Consider the following 14022-nt stretch of genomic DNA (forward strand, 5'->3'; position numbering starts at 1 on the left):
GCAAACAAGCTCATTCACTTTCAGGACATGTGGTAGACATTTCATTAGATTCCTTCACAAAGACGCCATCTTAAACTTCTTCACCACTTATAACAAAGGCTTTTTGTGCACCCGTATCAACTACGAATATTGAGTTAGAGTTGGATGATGGACTTAATAGTTCTCATTCATTTCCACCAATAAAGAAAGAGATTTTACCTTGGATTGCTAACAACCCCAGAGGAAATAAGTTGAAGGCTTTATTGCAGATGAGTGAAGGCCCTTTTTTGTTAGTGAAATTCCAAGAGAGTACAATGTTTTTGTTGCTTTTGTTCTTCTACCTACATATGGCACATCTTCAAACTTGGATGGGATACAACAACAATATGATGGTCATGTTTGGACAAGACCCCATCCAACTAATATCTTCCCTGATGCTACTTCAAGATTTAGCCATTGCCTTGGAGATTTACAATGTCATTGAGCCAATTTTCCTTACTATGAGAGCAACAATCAACATAATAAAATGTATTTTCATGGTTACCTTAACAGTATAGTGAGCAAGAGGGGCTACTTGCAAGTGAAGAAAAACATTCAATCACTTGTCATTATTGTAGTAAAGTTGTCAGTTGTTATGCAACTTGTAATTGCAAAGTTTATTATATTTTGCCAAAGGACACAAGCATGGAGAGATTGATGCTTCACGTAGGTACTCACATACACAATGTGCAACCAGGGACTTCAATTGCTACAATTAAAAAAATTAGATCTCTAGTTCACTCGGTTTTGTAAGTGAATCAACAATGTGGTGCTAGGAAGATTCAAATGATTGGAGCAAAACAAATTATCATTGAATCTTTGATAACTAATGGTTCAAAGGTGAAGGGAGAACAAGAGCTTACAAATGTTTTGGAGGAGTTGATGCTATTGGTTCAAAATCAGAGGTTAGTTTTGGTTATTCAAGTCTGCAAACTATGGTTTGTAGCATTGTTATTGGTTTAACAAACTTCCTTTTATTGAGGTTGCATGTTCAATAATATCGTGACATGCCAAAAAAAAAAGAAACGTGTGTTGTTGGAGATGGCTTTGATAACATTTTGGAGTTGAAAAAAAGATGCATGTTTCCTTTTTTTCATGGTGGTAGATTTCCAGGGCAAGGAGGGGTGGGTGAACAAAGTTACATTTTCAAGATGTCTATTAAAGGACTAGGGTCTGGAGTGGAATTGGTAAATTGAATGTAACGATCAGGAAATGGAGACCTTTGCAAGTCTTGGGTTCACTTTGACTTTACACACAGAATAGATGACTAGGCAAAAATGTCTTGTTTTGTGTATAATCCATGGTTCATTCGGGAACCTTACTTGTTATCAATTTTCGTTGACATATTTTAGTTGTAAATTATTATATTTTTTATTGGAGCTTAAAGGGGATCATGGTGATTGCTATTTGTGATACAAAGGAAGAGGATACAAAAACACAAATTATCTTTTGGAGATGCCTTAATAATGTGATGCTCGAGTGTGGAGACCCTCATGCAGACTTTGCAGGTTTTATGGCTGATGAAACAGGTGCAAATTGGATGGCGATCTGCACTATTTTCAATGGGGAACCTGAGAATGTGTTGGAAGGAAGAGAGCGATCATGTTTGTTTCAATGGGAACAAAGCTTACAAAAGCACACAACAAAATATGTGCCTTCAAACCTTCGGAAGCATCACTTGAATTTATGTGAGAGATGGCGCCTTTCAAAATCCATTGAAGAGGGCAAGAGGAATGCCGCAGCTATACAAAATTGGTGGTAGCAAGTAGGAATACCTCAAGATAATGCCGTAGCATTGAAGAGATGGATCAAATGGTGGGAGAATAGGATAGACCATTGGGATAGTACTACACATGTAAATGTACACATATACTAATATCATTGGGGTGGGAATACCCAAATATGAGAACAAAATAGATATGTAAGAGGAATTGCTGACTTTTTTATTAGGTTGCAACCTTCCTTGAGTCCTTGGGAGAGGGCTTTTATTCCTCGACACAAATCTTTCTGAGAGCGTACATGGAATTTGGTTGGCAGGGGAGAATGGAAAGAAGAAAATTGGTTTGTATGATGCATGCATCACTGACTTGATCAACTCATATATTCAATGTTCAAGGCAATTGACCTTCACTTATGGATTGAACATATTATTGTGATGTGAAAGCAAAGAAGGGGTTTTGGAAAGATGGAAATTAAAACAAGGTTGTCTCTTAAGCCAAAGTTTGGCAAAGGGGGTATGCAGAAGTCATTGGAAGAATTAGAAGCAAGAATGCAAATGCGCATGTTGAAATATATGGAACTTGAGAAATCAAATGATTATTTGCATGTATGTACAATTGATGCAAAATTTGCAGTATGGTCATGTGCTTTGGCTTGTGTAGAGAAGGGAAAAACTGCTAGGGCTGAATTGACAGGTGCTAGTTAGAGTATATGGGATAAAAGTGGATGGGATGCTCCTATTTATTCATTTATTGCCTATGCATATTTGGCTATGATGCATAATATGGATGCTATTGTCGATGAAAAGAGAAGAAGGGATGAGGATGTAGGTCCTTCAAAGTGCATGACATGAAGTAAGATAGAGCAACAAAAGGCTATTGAAAAAGCTAGTCCAAAACATATATTGGAAGATGTCTCGCATGAATAGAATCAAGAGGGAAAAAAGAGAGGCAAGTAGCATGATTACAAGTTGCAGTCTAACACAGAGACAATAGTTGCCATAAAGAAAGTGCTTGAGAAACACATTCTTGGAAGTAGGATTGAATTTATGCTTGGTGAGATTCTTTGCATCACTAAGCATAAATTCCATGACGAGATAATAGATATCATCAAGCAAAAAAGATAGTTTGTAGGAGAACCTACTCAAGCATTGTTGAAGGTTGAAGAAGACATGAGTTCACATAGGGTATGCAATTCGAATCTATTTGAAAGGTAGAACCTGAGTGGAACACACAAGCGAAAGCAAAAGCAAAGCAAGAACTATAGCAAATGGAGTAAGAGAGCAAGAGAGAGAGACACTGTATGTGAGAACTCCAATAGTCACAATGTGTGAATCACCTTTCCTTATTCAAATGTCACTGAAAGAATAAATAATGAAGTGATAGTGATGGGCATACACTACCTACAGTAGTGTACAAGTGTGAGGGTATTATTTGTGTAATGAATACACAGGTGATTAGAGACAAGTGCCTTTACTTCCAATAATCTCTCACTTGAAGGTGAATGTGCCCCTAGTGAGAAGAGAACAAGAAAAAAGTGCAAAGTATGAATGTACAAAAAGTACAAAATGGGATGAGGAATAGACGCCATCTCATGCTACATCCATCATCTTCCTAAGGAAGATAAATCATTTCTTCAAGAGACTTTTAGTAAGAAGATCTATAGGATTTTTGTCAGGGACAAGCTCAAAAGACTTGTTCTCTACCACCTCCTTGATGAAATGATAACACACCTCAATGTGCTTTATCTCTACATATGGAAGGCCAGATTCTTGGCTAACTGAATGGCACTCATAGAATCCAAATGCACTATAGGGACTGTTAGCTATATATAGTGTTAGCTATATATAGTTTATCTATATATAGCACCCAGGTCCCCTCTATATATTCCTATCATGTGTGCTCAGTTGACACGCTTTTGGGGTTTCACTTCCGGTGTCTCGTGTCTCTCTTCTCCTCTCTCTTCCTCCGTTCCTCGTCTCCCTTGCGCACTGTTCAAAATGGTATCAGAGCCCAGCAGCGCCTGCAAGAGATGGCGGCACGCTGCCGACCCTATGAGGCCTAAGCCTATTCTTGCATCGGGAAGATGACCCAGATGTACTCTTCTTTCGATAGGGAAAAGACACTCTGCAGGTGAGGAAAGAAGCCATGGTTGGGAGGGATCATCATGGTGGCGGTTGCCTTTTTGCCGCTTGCCACTTCTGCATGATGCTCCTCGTCTGGTCCAGAGCCAGGCTTGAGAAAGATGGAAACCATCCCATCAGCACTTTCTCTGACCTCGGCTTCGTCGCGTGCAGTCGCTCCCCTCGTCAGCTTGTCTTGGCCATCAAGGAGGGATAGATGTCATCGATCCTCCAAATAGGGCAGACGAAGCTCCACCCCTTCGTAGGCCATCAAGGAGCGACAGATGTCATCGATCCTCCAGACAGGGCAGACGAAGCTCCACCCATTCCTACGAAGCTCCACCCGTTCCTTATGGAGACGTAGCCACCCGTTCCTTCCTCTACTTCTCCATCACTTTTTCCCATGCAGGATGCGGGGGACGCAGTACCTCCCACGGAGCACAAGCTAGATGACTCCATCGGTCCTATTGAGGAAGCCAAAGACTTGGAGCCTGCAAGAGAGCATGCCCTGTCTCATGTGATACTGTAGCGGAGCCAGATTCACATGAAGTAGATGGTGATGAAGCGCTTGCACCTCACGTGCACCTAACAGAGGACATCACTCTTCCTAATGAAAATGGCGTCCGTAATTCTGAGTAGGAGGCTGAAAAGCCTGAACAAGATCTGTGTCTTCTTCGCTTGCTTCTGAGATTGTGGAACAGTAGGAGCCAGAAAAGCGCACTCTTCCTAATGAAAATGACGTCCGTAATTTTGAGAAGGAGGCTGAAAAGCCTGAACAAGATCCATGTCTTCTTCGCTTGCTTCTGAGATTGTGGAATAGCAGGAGCCAAAAAAGCTAGACCTGGAGCCTGAAAAGCAAGAGCCAGAGAAGGTGGGCGTAGAGAAGCCAGAGACAGACAACCAGGAATTAGGGAAGCTAGAGACAGACAATCAGAAGACAGGGAAGATAGAGCCAGAGGAGTAAGAGGCACAAAAGCCAGAGACTGAGCCTGAGAAGGTAGAGATACAAGCAGTAGAGACGGATGAAGATTCTCTGCTAGTTGCTTTCCTTAACTTCCGAGTTGCGAGAAGAAGGGTCTGATTAAGGCACATGCTATTGGTGCAACAAAGAAGGCCTGAAATGGAAACCATGTATGGTTTATTGTGGGGCTCGCTGCAATCTCTTGGGCTTGGCTGGATGATGTACAATTTCATGGTTAGCAGTCCCAAAACCATTCGGACATAGTAGCTCTCTCATGTTTATATTGATCCAAACAATATAACACCATATTTATTGGAGAGTAGGCTTGCCTTAACCAAGCGTGAAGGTGCACGCTATGCACCTCTTGCTTTCTTAACAGGATTGCTTGACCCTGTGCAAACAAGAGAGGAGTTTCTTGCTCTTTTTGCAGATCTGGAAGGAAAAGTCCATGTGTTGATCTTGTTAGCAAACAAAACTCCAAAGCGATCCAAAGCAGAGATGGAAGCTTTGCAAGGGGCCAAGGGTGTCTCCAAGTATGTGGAAATATCCGGTGCCCTGCTTCCTCAAGAAGAATACCCATATCTTGTTTCATGGATTGGCAATTGGGGCAGCAATGTTTCATGGATTGGCAATTGGGGCAGCAATGACTCCAGTTGTTCGAGTGTTGGTTTTGTTTTTCTTCCCCATAACATATCCAATTAGCAAGGTAGAGGTCTACCCTAGAATCCTAGGGTTTAAATCCTGTTTTGGAAGAAGGGAAGCTTGGAAAGAGCAGATGATTAGCGACCAACGGAGAGGTTTAAGTGCGCATGCCATCAGGACCTCCGCGAGCATATAGAGAAGATGATCAGTGAACGGAGAGGTTGAAGTGCACATCTATGCATATGTTTCCATTGTTTTGTCTCGTTCTAAAATGCTAATAGTTACTTACCACTAAACACTAGGAAGGAATAGTTTAAGATTCATGATGATCATCCTCGTTCGTTATTCTAGCTAATGAGGGTCTATATTCTAGGTGATGACACATTATTTCTTTTATATTCTTTCCAGCTGATGAGCATCTATATTCCAGCTAATGACAAATTGCTTTATTTATATTCTGTTCATGGAGCCCCACATGTGTTATGTTGTCTATAGAGCGGCATCGCGAACCGTCTCTATAGACCTTGTGTTGTTCTAATGTCACTGTAACATTTTTTCTTTAAGTTTTGATGTGACAGATATACTGCTTACATCCCAAGTTCAGTTGAAGGAATTTCTTGGAGATTTTATCTTTTGCAGTGATGTCGCTTATCCTTATTTTACATGTATATTTAGGAGTGATAAAGCTCTTTTGATGCCTCTGAATAGGCTGTTGTAATTCAGGAGTGATGTAGCTCCTTTGATGCCTATGAATAGGCTCTTGTAAGTTCAACTTTGTAATTTTATATTTTGAATATTAATATAAAGGTAGGCCTATATAGAGCTGTGGGTTTTTCCCTTGAGCCCCCAAGGGTTTTTTCATCCATAGTAAGGGACCTTTATTTGAGCGGGGGTGTTAGCTATATATAGTGTCAGCTATATATAGTTTGTCTATATATAGTGCCCCAGGTCCCCTCTATATATTCCTATCATGTGTGCTTAGTTGACATGCTTCTGGGGTTTCACTTTCGATGTCTCGTGTCTCTCTTCTCCTCTCCCTTCCTCCGTTCCTCGTCTCCCTCGCGCACTGTTCAACAGGGACAACATCAATAATATCGAGGTTTGCAAGAGTAGACATCTTAATTAGAGAGCCTTCTTACAAGTCTCAATGGCTACAACATATAGTGTCCCTGTAGTAGATAGGGCCACACATTTCTTTATCCTAAACATCCAAGAAAAAAAAGAGGTTACTTATGTTGACACTTTAGAGATGTATGAAGTCATTCAAGAGTTTATTGAGCATGAATATGAGAAGAAGAGGTGGAAGCTGAAAACATTGACATGGCATACGATACTTCTTCTGACATTGGAGATCCATAAGACATTGGCACATGCCAGAGGATGTGCAGGTTAAGAGGGGGTGGATGTCGTGCCACTACGCGGACACAATGTGAAAAACTCTAGAGTGCGACTTTCTTATTGATCTAGAGAGCCAATGCTATATTAGTCATTAATGTCAGTGCCTGTAGTGTGAATGGTTAAAAAATACTAGATTTTTTGACAAGTTTAGCCAATTTTTGATATTTTAGATATTATCTCTTGTAAATATCCAAAATATGGAGAAAACTTCTAGAATAGGATGACATGTAAAAGAAAGCATGTAGCTTTCAGCCATTTTGGGAGGATTCTATGTAAAAAGAAGGATTGGCAAAATCATGCGACGTGCGATTGCAGTTTTTAGGCAATGAACAACACTCTGAACTGAGAGATGAAGAAGGAGTGATTTGGTAGAATTCTGGCCAAGTGTCTTGGTATTTTACCCCCCTTTCAGAGTCAATGGAAGCATCAGATTGGCAGTCTGTGCAGCATAGAGGAAGGTATTATTTTATGCACGTTTTTGTCTACAAGAGATTTATCTTCTCATAATGCACAAATAAATTGACAGGCTTTACCTCTATGAGTATTCTTCTACATCTTCTATTTCTTTAAGCTCCTTCTCTTCCGTCTACTCTTCTCCTTGAATCTCCCTTCACCCTGTTGTCTCATATCCCCGTGGTAGACTTTCGACCCCAAATGCTCCGACAACGTCCTCATGGCTTGGCATTGGGGGGACACCATGATTAGTGCAGTCATGTGTGGACGTAAGTGGTTTTGTAGCTTGTGCTTTCTACTTTGTGCCAGTGTCCCAAGCTCACTTGGCATGAAAACACACAAGGATTTCCTTATGCCTACACTACACATGATGTCTAGGTCCTAGGTTGGTAGGTGAATTGGGTGATTAACCTCTATCAACTCCCAATACAACACCATAAGACAAAAGCCAAGAATCTCTCTTAACAAAAGTTTTTGAATTAGCATGATAGAAAGAAAAAAAAAGGATTCCCTATATTACTTTCTTTCCACCACTGAGAGCTCAATCTAGCCTCATAACCCTTCTAATATTCAAACTCATATATCTCCTTATTGGTGACTTGGTGCAGGAACCACAACTACAAGTACTGCAGGACTACTATAGAGATTATAGCGCTACATGCCACAAATTGCCTCTTTTAGTTCTGTATGTGTATTCGAGCATGGAAAAATATATATTTTGGCATATTTTTCCATGAGAAAATTCTATAAAGCTTCAAGATTTTCTATAGATACTACCATTGGAGGTGAATGCATGACTCTAGGTAATTGTAACTGCCAATTTATTCCAAAACTATGTACCAACATGGATAAACATACATTTTAGTATACTCTTCTCTAACAGAACACTACAAAGTTTCAAGACCTATTGTTGCAAGGCTGCCACAACAAGATCACAAGTACCACTACGGAAAATGCAAGATTGCAAGCAACAAACTACCTCTTTCTACTCCAAATATGTACTCAATGTGAACATACATTTCAATGTACTCTTCCTAGATATGCACTACAAAGCTATGGAAAGTGTAGAATTTCAAGAGCTAGAGAAATTTAGATCATGCCAATGTTAAACATGATTGTTTGAGAAAATCTTTCCATTTCCAAAGAAACTTTCAATTTTATTACTCTTATTGTTATAAATCCTTTGAACTTTCCATTGACTCAAGTCGTATATTTAGCCTTTAATAGTATTACATGATCTTTTCAACATACTAATCCTTCAATCTCACCAAAACTCTCATTTCTCATTTCTAATTGATGAGAAATCTCTAGCATGTGCCATGCACCATCAACAACACAAAGTGAGACAACCTTCTTGATGTCTCTCATGGACAATAGCACCTCCAACAAAAATTGCACTCATTGTGCTTCCTACAGCAAGAGAAAGGGAAAGAGAGGCTAAAAGTAAACCCTTGCAATCATAGTTAGAGAACATAGGAATCACATTAGTAGACTTCATTCCACGATTTCATTCAACACATCGCCACCATTAGCTCTTAAAACCATGTAAGCTTCAATCACTTGCTGTAGATCCCTTTCCTCACATTCTTTTTTTTCCCTTCTCCCACATCTTCCATATTTTTCCCTTGTTACTAAGGTTCCTCCCCCATGCCAAGTGGCAAGCATGCTGTTAAACACTTTAAACATTCCTGAAGGAAGGTTATAGCTCTACTTATAAAATGTAAGTTGTTGGAAGACATCATATCAAATTTCAAATATTTCAGCCCAAAAAAAATCTATCCATCACGTATTTCTGCACATAATCTACTACGACCATCAAATTTCTAGAGTGCACATCTCCCACATACTTGCTTTGTTGGCTAGCAAACTTGATGGGGACCTTTGTTAGGTGTGAAAGTATACTATGAGAATGTAATCTGTCATTTAAAACCCATGGTTAACACTAGATTTCAAAATACCAAAGCTATTACAAACTATTAACCATAGCAATCAACTCTATGACTTGTATACATACTACTTACAACATTCATATATACATGATTCTACAAATGTGTTTCTTAAGATGGAACCTATTGATCCTGATTTTATGAACCATGCCATCTAGTTCATGTAACATATAAGTACCATTTTCAAACTTTTGCTAGATCATTAAGGGTCCTTCCCATCTAACTTGAAAGTTAGTTTGAAAAGTAGAGTCCAGACTATTATAATATTTTATGACTAACATTCACTTATGAAGGTCCTTCCTCCTCAAGTGTATATTCAACCATTCCCTCCTTTTCAAAATTTGTTTCTCATAACAATCCATTTCTTTTTGTCTATCCAATTGTAGCATATGCAATTTCAGTCCTATGTGAACTTCCAATCCTAATTAATCCAAGTGACATCTTTTTACAAACTCCATTGTGGAAAACATGACATTCATATAAATTATAGCCTCCTGAGCATATATGAAATAAAAAGGGGTGAATCTTGTACTTGTCTTCTACTTTGTCCTACAAGTCCATAAAGTTTGATGCAAGTACTTGTCCCAATCCTTTGGATGGTCTTCCACCAATTTAAAGAGAATATTTTGTAAAGTCCCATCGAATGATTCTATAAACCCATTGCATTGAGAGTAGTAAGGGGTAGCAAACATATGCTTCAAATCTAACTTCCTTGTCAATTCTTGAACTAGCTTATTCTTGTGAAGTGGAGACCATGATCTTTCACTATTTCTAATGGTATCCCAAACATACATCATATATCCTCCGTAAAAAATTGAAGTAGATTCTTTTTTTTACATTTCTGAGTGGCTTTTGCTTCAGGACATTTGGTCATGTAATCAATTGCAATAAGGATATAATACTTTATTGTTTTAGTTCTTGGCAAAGGTGCAATGAAATCCAAACCAAATTTCTCAAATGGCCAATAGGCAAAGTAGCTTTAGGAGGTTTTCAACATCCTCTTAGCAAATGATTGAGAAGCATGGCAACTTTTACACTAGTGACGAATATGAGCACTCAAACTAGACCAAGAAAGTCCAATAAATAGGAATTTTCCTTTTGGTTAGCTCAAATCCAAAGTGACATCCACATCCTTCTTCATGACAGGAAGATAAACAAGCAGGAATTTTAGAGTTGTCCAATACTCTTCTTAGTATATTATCAACCCCTCTTATATATAACTAATAGTTTATAAGTGTGTATGACTTGATCTTTCTAACAATACATGTCTTTTACCATTATCAACAAAAGATTTTAGCTCACCAATTTTTAGAAACACTTCAATCAAATGAAGACTTTCCCTATCTTAATCGGCCCCTTTATCTTGAATAACTAGTTCTTGAAAACTTATTTGCTGGCTTTTTAAACATTTTGAACTTGCCTAACAACTAACATATCATCTTTTTTTTGTCATTACCTTTTTATATCCCAACTGAATATATAGTTTTAAACCAGTATGTAACCTTACATATTCATCCTCATTATTGCTTTGTATTTCTTTACTTTCCTAATTTCCTAAAAAGACTTCTTAACCTTCAATATTCAAAATGGAAAATCATAAACCTCCATTTTTCAATATTCTTCTATAATTGCCATAAAAAAACAAAGTGGTCTCTTTATTCCTCATTTCTTTATGAATCTAAAAATGCGGGATCAACTTTCATTTTCTAGCAACTGCACTTTTAATATGCTCTTTATAGGTCAAAATTTCAACTAAATTAGCTCTTACAGTATCCTCTTTCAAATAGGTAAATTCAAATTCCTATAGAATCAATACCCATTTAGTTACTCTTAGGAAATTTTCAATAGACTACAAAATCTGTAGTAGTAATTGGGAACTAGTAAACACTACAAATAGTTTCTAAATTAGATATGATTTTCATATTTTAATTGTGTATACAATTCCCATACTAACAACTCTTCTTTGATCGAAGCCTTTTTTATTTCTCCAAAATAAATTTTCTTATGAAAACCATAGATCACATGTAAGGCATTTCCTTCCCTTTTTGCATCAAAATGGATGTGACAACATTTCTTTCCAATACTGATGCTAATGAAAAAAGTTTCATCCCAATTTGGAGGCATAAGAATGGGCAAAGTACTTAGCTTCTCCTTTATCTGTAAAAAAAACATCCTCTTTAATTTGTGTCCAAAGTAAAGGATATTTTTGAATTACTTTTTATAAATGATACATATTATTTAACTAGCATATGAAAAGACCTTGACATATACCTCAGTTTCTAAACAAAGCTCATCAATTCTTCTACAATTTTTGGGGAGTTCTAAGAAGTAAGCCCTCAACTGTAGTAGGTTTAGGTGAAATACCATTAGCAAATACTTCATGACCCAAAAGTATCACTCTACCTCTCCTATTAACTTGTATTTATTAGGAGTTAGCTCTTCTCTATCTTGATCTAGTTTGCAAAAAACCTAATCACGCTTTTTAGCATGCAAAGCTCTAGAGTTTTACATACAAAGGTCATCCATGAATACTCATAGGGACTTTCCAATGAAAGGAGCAAACACCCAATTAACCCATCTTTAGAAGCTAACAGATGATGTAATGTTTCTATTACTTAGTTTATTTTAATGTGCATATACATTCCAAAGAAAATTGATTTATGTTGCACATTAAAAAAAACAACTAGCTCTAATTATGAAACTGACTCTCATTATGAATATAATAATTATTATTAACGAGGTATTATATGCCAGTTCATGGAAGAAAGACTTGAGAGACCCTCCCAAGACTAGCTTATTAATCTATGCTTGTAGTATAGAACAACAAAAAAGAACTAGCCTAGTGGATAGTCACTTGGCAGTTAAGCACACTTGGGTGACGACACTGCCGAGATGGGTGATCTCCGAAATTCTAGAACTCAAGATAAATCATGAGTAAATTTTCAAGATGGATTTACTAAGAATGAACCCCGAAGAAATTAGTCAAGGATATAGTTTAATCTAGAAGCTTTGATAGAAGATTTTAAGATCGGAAATATCTCTAAGTTAAAGAAACAGACTTAGGGCCAAGAAACTTGGTTACAAGAATAAACCTTAAACTGGGAAGTTAGAGACACCAAAATCTAGATACCCTTAGTTAAAATCCAAGGGGAAGAGTTAATTATGTGAAATTCAAGTATCGATTGCTACTAGATTATTTATCACTTGAAAGTTGCATGATTGATTGAAGTCATAATTGCTTGAAGACTTCAATCTTGTATGTGATTTTCTAGATTAGATCTTGATTGAATTAAGTATTGGAATAGATATAAATTAAGGAGCCCTATAACTCCCCCAAGGATAGGTGCTGAATCCCCATACCAAGTGGGGATGTTTTTACTACTGTGGAAGCATGGACCTTGACTTCGATGGCAAGAGGTCTTCCAACAGGGATCGTAATAAGTAGGAGGTGGTTAAGGTGCCAAGGGGGCTCTGGCTAGTAAATCCTTTATGCACCTAGGAACTACTTGGTCCCCTATGGCTCAAGTTCTATTTGGGACACCTAAAAACACTAGCTATAGGTGGATTTGGTCTTGGTGACGTGTAGATGCGCTAGATGAGGCAGCACATGAAATTGTAATTTTTCTCCTAAATGGATGGGAGAACACACATTATGAAACATAATCAATGAATTTGTTTTATTCTGATTGTTTGTCCATGAGTAAATTATGTAATCGAACAATTGTGCATAATTAATGAAGTTGTTTTTATATGTTTCACATAATGTGGCAGGTAATTAGATAACTAATAACTTCCATAGAGGGAAGCAGGTGGATGGATTCCTGACGAATCTAGTCCTATGGCAGGGTGGTCTTAGTTAGCCGAGAGGTTTCCCGAAAAAAAAATGCCAGGAAGAAACTCTAGGAAGGGCCAACTCACTTACTTACCAAGGGTTTGGTCTCAGAATCCGAACTGTAAATTATCTTAGGGGAAAGGTATGGCAGCTGTGCTAGGGCACTGCGAGGGATTTCATAAATCCTTAGTCTGCTACTGGAAAAAAGCATTGTACTCCATGAACCAAGGGTATTGGTAGTCGCTCCTTCCGGACAAGAAGCCTCTCAAAGGGCACCTCTAGATGTGAGCTAGTTGTTGATAGGTGACTGTTAGGTCAATTAGGAACCTTTAGGTTGGTCCTCTGTGAGTAATGGTAGGATGCTTCCCCTGCGGGGTAGACCTAGGGTTATAGAGACGGCAGACAAAATCGGAGGACAAAATCTGATCATTCTGGTTAGAGTACGGATAACAACGTCTAGAAGGCAAACTCTGGGCGATTGCTAAAACGTTACTCCTCATGTAATAAATCCGGCTACATTACAGATGAATTTATCAAACCAAAAGACATTATCCTATGATAGAAACATCCCCAAGGAGTAATGATTTGGAAGTATTTAGAATATCCCTTGCATACATTATAAAGCTCATGACCTACCACACTTGATCCAAAATCTCATCCTAAAATGGAAGAGGGTAGTAATACATTTTGAACATAGCATTAGAAGGCTTAAAATCAACACATCCTCTCCATTTTCCATTTTTATTTGGTTTGATTACAATGGAAGATACCCATTCTACATCATCAACAGGGTAAATAAACCTAGCCTTCAACAATTTTTGAACCTCAGCTACTCTGAGTACACTTTTCTCAATTGTATCAAGTCTTCTTAGTTTTTGAGCTACTAATTTACATCATTCTTTCAATTTGATGCGATGCACAATAGTATTGG

Source organism: Lygodium microphyllum, chromosome 22 (assembly GCF_053477565.2).
Source record: "Lygodium microphyllum isolate KBCC chromosome 22, Lygodium_microphyllum_v1.1.10, whole genome shotgun sequence".
NCBI lineage: Eukaryota > Viridiplantae > Streptophyta > Polypodiopsida > Schizaeales > Lygodiaceae > Lygodium > Lygodium microphyllum.